Raw genomic sequence first — 6682 nt, forward strand, 5'->3', positions numbered from 1 at the left:
TGTGAGGCAGCAATGCTACCCACTGAGCCACCATGCCATCCCCAGGAGAATCTCAGCAGGTTTTCAGCCATTGTGACTGTGCTGTCTCTTTCAGACAATTCACCTCAATCCTGAAAATCGTGTGCAAGAAGATGGCGGGCACCACTTCCCATCAACTGAATGCAGACATGGAGATTTTCCCCAAAGTACATTAGAAATCCAGTTAACAAAGGACAAGTAACTGACACCCCAGATGGGACTCGAACCCACAATCCCTGGCTTAGAAGGCCAGTGCCATATCCATTAGGCCACTGGGGCCACACAGTAGGCACGAAATCACAGCCTTTATGTACTGCACCCGACCTCTCATACTGTGTGTTTCTGAGTGTTCTCCTCTCACTGATTGTTTTTGACCCCTACCATCTCATGATAAATTGTTGGCTGCTTGATTAATCAATCTCACGTCCCATTTGTCCCCAAACGGACAGTTGAGAAATTAACCAAACTCCAATGTTGCACAACTCAAGTCTAAGGAATATGGAGCAGACGAGAAAATAGCAAAGGGCTCAATGTTGTTTTGTGCAGCACCTTGAAGATATTTACAGTTAGTGGGGAAGGAGTAAGTGGAGATGTTGCAAACAGCTGCATTGAGGACAAATCAACAGAATCATTGCAGGCATTCAGCCCATTGTGGCTGTGCTGTCTCTTTCAGACAATTCACCCCAAGATCTCCCAAATCCTGGAATTATCTTGTATAAGTTTCGAATAATCATCGTTAAAAATCAGACAACACCAGGTTGTAGTCCAACAGGTTTATCTCAAAGTACTAGCTTTCGGAGCGCTGCTGCTTCGTCAGATGTTTGTGGAGTATAAGATTGTAAGACACAGAATTTATGGCAAAAGTTTACAGTGTGATGTCACTGAAATTATAGATTGAAAAAAATGTGGATTGTGTGTGAAGTCTCTCATCTTTTAGAATGACCAGGTTGGTTTCAGTTCTTTCATGTGTAAATCACAAAATGTTTTTCATTTCCAAGTGAAATGGCAAGATCTCCAATAAAAGTTAAATGCTGTGAATGCTGGAAATCTGAAAAAGAGAAAATGCTGGAGAAATCATGACTCAAAAACATGATTGAGTTTTCTAAAAAAGTCACAAAGAGGATTGATGAGGGCAGAGCGGTGGATGTGATCTATATGGACTTCAGTAAGGCGTTCAACAAGGTTCCCCATGGGAGGCTGATCAGCAAGGTGAGATCTCATGGAATACAGGGAGAACTAGCTATTTGGATACAGAACTGGCTCAAAGGTAGGAGACAGAGGATGGTGGTGCAGGTTTGTTTTTCAGACTGGAGCCCTGCGACCAATGGAGTGCCACAAGAATCAGTGCTGGGTCCACTACTTTCCGTCATTTATATATATGTTAGTATCATTATGAGGTTTCATTAGGAAGCTTGGAGATGACACCAAAATTGGAGGTGTAGTGGACAGCAAAGATTCCCTCAGATTACAACGGGATCTTGATTAGAAGGGCCGATGAGCTGAGGAGTGATGGGTGGAGTTTAATTTAGATCAATGTGAGGTGCTGCATTTTGGGAAAGCAAATCTTAGCTGGGCTTATAGACTTAATGGGAATGTCCCAGGGAGTGTTGGTGAACAAAGAGACCTTAGAGTGTAGGTTCATAGCTCCTTGAAAGTAGAGTCGCAGATCGATAGGATAGTGAAGAAGGCGTTTGGTATGCTTTCCTTGATTCTAAATCAGTTGTGTACAGTCTATGCAGAGAGATAAGAACCAACAAAACATTGGAATGTTGACATTTCTCAAAGCTTCTGTATCATTGTGAACAAAAAGGCATTTTGTACTTGGGCAGGAACCGATCTCTGTTCATTGTCAGGCACCGAGAGGGTCTGAGAATTGAAAGATTGATGTGATACTTTGTCAGAAAGACCTGAGACTGTGTTGTTTCCCTGTTACACCTTGGCAGCAGCTGACCGAAATTTTAGTGTATCCCTCAACATGTCATCTGAGATGTTGGAACATGCTGGGCTGTAACACTCATTTGATGCCAAGACTTTACACTTGCAAATGACTATGTGTGCCCTCGTAGCATATTGGGTAAACCACTGTCCTCCTAAGTGTGGGATTGTGGGTTTAATTCCCCTCTGGGCTGCTTACATTTTAAGCTTGGTCTTTGTAGCTGACTTTTGTTCCATGCCAACTTCATCACGATCCAAATTGACTGCAATTTTCAACTACTCTGTTCAAAATCACTGTGCCTGTATTGAGATTATGGCGAATGATGTGTAATAGAAACTTGCAGAAGGCAATTCCAGGATTTGTGAGATCTTGGGGAGAATTGTCTGAAAGAGACAGCGCAGCCACAATGGGCTGAATGTCCGCTAAGATTCTGTTGATTTAGAACATAAAACATAGAACATAGAACAGTACAGCACCGAACAGGCCCTTCAGCCCACGTTGTTGTGCCGACCATTGATCCTCATGTATGGACCCTCAAATGTCTGTGACCATATGCATGTCCAGCAGTTTCTTAAATGTCCCCAATGACCTTGCTTCCAGAACTGCTGCTGGCAACGCATTCCATGCTCTCAAAACTCTCTGTGTAAAGAACCCGGCTCTGACATCCCCTCTATCCTTTCCTCCAACCAGCTTAAAATTATGACCCCTGGTGTTAGCCATTTCTGCTCTGGGAAATAGTCTCTGGCTATCGACTCTATCCATGCCTCTCATTATCTTGTACACCTCAATTAAGTCCCCTCTCCTCCTCCTTTTCTCCAATGAGAAAAGTCTGAGCTCAGTCAACCTGTCTTCATAAGATAAGCCCTCCAGTCCAGGCAGCATCCTGGTAAACCTCCTCTGAACCCTCTCCAAAGCATCCACATCTTTCCTATAATAGGGCGACCAGAACTGGACACAGTATTCCAAGTGCGGTCTAACCAAAGAAAGCATTTGTCCTCAATGCAACTTTTTGCAACATCTCCACCTACTTCCTCCCCACTAACTGCAAATATCTTGAAAGCGTTGCACAAAATAACATTGAGCCCTTTGCTATTTTCCTGTCTGCTCCATTTTCCTCAGATGTGAGTTGTGCAATGTTGGAGTTTGGTTGGTTTCTTGTCTGTCCGTTTAGGGACAAATGGGAAGTGAGATATATTTATCAAGCAGCCAATTTTTAGCATGAGATGGAAGTTGTACAAAACAATTAGTGAGAGCATAAAATTAAGAAACACACAATATGAGCCATCAGGGTGCAGTATTTAAAGGCTGCCAGTTTAACAGCAGACATGTAGACCCAGTGGCCTCATGGATAAGATATTGGGCTTCATTAGCCTGGGATTGTAGGGTCAAATCCCATCCTGAATGACTAACTTTCATAGGTTTCCCTGTTTGAGCTTTACTTCTAGTCTACATGATAAACATCCCCATGTCTGCATTCAGTTAATGGGATGTGGTGTCCCATGTGACCTTAAACAAGTCTTTTGCGGATCTGCAGGATTAAGGCTGAATTCCCTGAAAGAGACAGCACAGTCACAATGGCTGAAAACCTAATGAGATTCTCCTGGGAATGGCATGTTGGCTCAGTGGGTAGCACTGCTGCCTCACAGTGTCAGGGACCTGGCTTTGATTCCTCCCTTGGGTGTCTGTTTGTGTAGAGTTTGCACATTCTGTCCATGGGGTACTCGGAGTGCATTGTGTTCCTCCCACAGCCCAAAGATGTGCAGGTTTGGTGGATTGGCTTTGGGGAATGCAGGGTGAGAGGATAGGGGTTAGGCCTGGCTGGGATGCTCTTCAGAGGGTCAGTGTGGATGTGATGGTCTGAATGGCCTCCTCCCACCCTACTCTAGGGCTTCTCTGAACAAGTTTGGAGCAGATGGTCAAAGGCCCAGTCAAGGCTTCGTGAAGGGACTGCCATCCAGGTGTGTGTCCCTATGCTCCTTTTCCCGGATTTTCCCGAATGTTCAAATCAACATCATCACATTAAAGACATTTTGTTTCTTGTCTTAATGAGAAGGGATTTGCCTTCAAGAGCACAAAGGTTTTGGATGTTGTCTCTTGAGGTTTGCTGATGAAACCGTTGATGTGCAGGGCCAACTGCAGATAATGGCAGAGTCACTCTCCAGTGGTGACTGTCAGCATTACCAGTCGTGAAGACTTCATCCAAGAAACTGACGGTGATCTTGACCGCAGTCTCACCACGGCCTGCAAATCACAATCGGCTTAACCAGACTCAAGAACTAAAGAGAAACCAAGAACATCTCACCAATATTACCATGAAGGTTGGTCACAGCAAAGGATCAACAGCGAGACCGCAAAAACACATTTCATATCTCTCTGTGCTGGAACTTTCTGCTGTCTTTCTCCATTGAAATAATATCCAGCTGCTTTATTCTTCCGACCAAAGTATATGACCTCACACATTCCCACATTGTCTTTCATTTGCTGAGTTTTTGGCTACTCCCTTAACCCATCCATCTCCCTCTGTAAACTCTGTGAGTCAGCCTCAGCAGTTGCCTTTCCACAAATGTTTGTCTAATCTGTGGATGTGGCACTCAAAGTACTCCAACGATGGCCTAACTACCTCACATTTCTATCCTAACCTTCTTGCAATTGTTTTCAATACCTTGACTAAGAAAGGTAAGGACCCAAATGCATAGCCACAGCCCCATCAGTTCCAACCTTGAACACCCAGATTTCAATCATTTCCATTGACATATTGGCCATCATCATAAATACCAAACATGCAGGTAATCTGGGGTTCAGCTGGTAATGTTGACAGAATATAGCTTAGACTGACACCAACACAACCAAAACAGAAACTGCTTTGTCCATAGATTGGTAGCTCTATCTGTTGGAGCCCCAATGACCTCATGGGTACGACACTAACTTCCTAAACCAGAGATTGTGGGCTCAAGTCTTATTTGGGGTTTTGATTTTGTTGAAAACTTCACTGTGCAGCTGATCTCAATCCTGTGTGGTCACGTGACCGTGGCAACAAAATCAGGCATTCTCAATTGATCCTCAGCTGGAGAAACTTGACCTGATAGAAAATTGGCCAAACTAAATTAAACAGCAGCTATCAGCTCCAGACAACATTGCAACTAAGATCAAAGAGTTACAAAGATTCAAGAAGAACCAGTTCCAACCAGACTGAGGGTTGTATATTGGAGAAGTGTCAGCCTGAGTCAATCCACTTTATAGCTCCTGGCATGACAACAGTTAAGTGTATTGGTGTGACCCCATTGGATGATGTGAACCCAGCTCATGACCGTATTGGCCAAAGCCACAGAAGATTCAGGAAGATCAGGGAAAAGTAGGGTAGGAACCACACCTGGATGCCAGTCCCTTCGCGAAGCCTTGACTGGGCCTTGCAGTGGAATTCTGACCATTTGGTCCAACCTTGTTCAGAGAAGCCCTAGAGTGGGGTGGGAGGAGGCCATTCAGTCCATCATGTCCCCACTGACCCTCTGAAGAGCATCCCAGCCAGGCCTAACCCGTATCCTCTCACCCTGCATTCCCCAAAGCCAATCCACCGAACCTGCACATCTTTGGGCTGTGGGAGGAAATCAAAGCACCCGGAGGACCCCATCGAGAAAATGTGCAAACTCGACACAAACAGACACCCAAGGGAGGAATCAAAGCCAGGTCCCTGACACTGTGAGGCAGCAGTGCTACGCACTGAGCCACCATGCCATCCCCAGGAGGATCTCAGCAGGTTTTCAGTCATTGTGACTGTGCTGTCGCTTTCAGACGATTGACCCAAAAATCCTGCATATCCTCAACATTCTGTATTTTTCTGACACAAGGTACCACCAACCCAACACAGACCTGGGGACTTTTCCAGAGGAGATGAGAAATCGACTTGACGGCGGATGAAGATCAGCCATGAAGACAAGCTTTAAAAGTCAGACACCCAAGATGGGACTTGAACCCACAATCCCTGGCTTAGGAGGCCAGTGCTTTATCCATTAGGCCACTGAGGCCACACATGTCATATTAAAATGGCAGCTTTTAAGTTTTGTTTTGCACGAACACACTGACTGTGGCTGAGCCAACACAGAGTCAGTGCCCTGGACTGAGGGCATTCCAAATCTCCTGGTTGTATATGTTTTTCTCTTTACCCCCGCACTGCTGCCTAACTGTGGTAGTGCTTATGTTTTCCCCAGCACCCATGTTGTGTGTGTGCAGGTGTGAGACACAGTGAAAGACAACAGATGGACAAATCTTTATTCAATTCCCACCACCAGGAAGAAAGGAAACACCCGAGTGGCCAGTGACAAGCATCAAAGGGAAATGCTGTGTGACCAAACAGTGAGGGGGAGGGCACTCTCTGAACAGCTCAAGGAAGTTGGTAGACACTGCGTGCTCCTTCTCCAGGGACACCCGGGCTCGAACGTAACCGCGGAAGAGGGTCAGGCAATCGGCCCTAACAACCAGTTTGGCCAGGCCCAGGAGCAGACCCACGAGGAGATCCTCTGACCAACCCTCCCCCCTCGGCACGGGTGCCCAATGATGGGGAGTGTGGGGCTGAAGTCCAACCAGAAACGGAGGAGAAGGTTTCCCAGAAAGCTAAAAAGGGAGTGCAAGCGCCCTGTTCCATGGACTCCACAGCACCACAGAACAAGCAGTTGGGCTGGGAGTCCGTGAACCACCGCAATCTGCGGACTGCCACGTGCAATACCCTCCACC

The 6682-nt window shown here is 45.9% G+C and overlaps 1 non-coding gene across 1 annotated transcript; it reads right to left on the reverse strand.

Annotated features, from left to right (window-relative positions):
• Window positions 1-224: 224 nt before the first annotated feature.
• On the reverse strand, window positions 225-297 carry trnar-ucu (transfer RNA arginine (anticodon UCU)). The gene has a single exon. It is a non-coding gene; the product is annotated as a tRNA-Arg (tRNA).
• Window positions 298-6682: the final 6385 nt, after the last annotated feature.

This window comes from Chiloscyllium punctatum, chromosome 18, assembly GCF_047496795.1.
Source record: "Chiloscyllium punctatum isolate Juve2018m chromosome 18, sChiPun1.3, whole genome shotgun sequence".
NCBI lineage: Eukaryota > Metazoa > Chordata > Chondrichthyes > Orectolobiformes > Hemiscylliidae > Chiloscyllium > Chiloscyllium punctatum.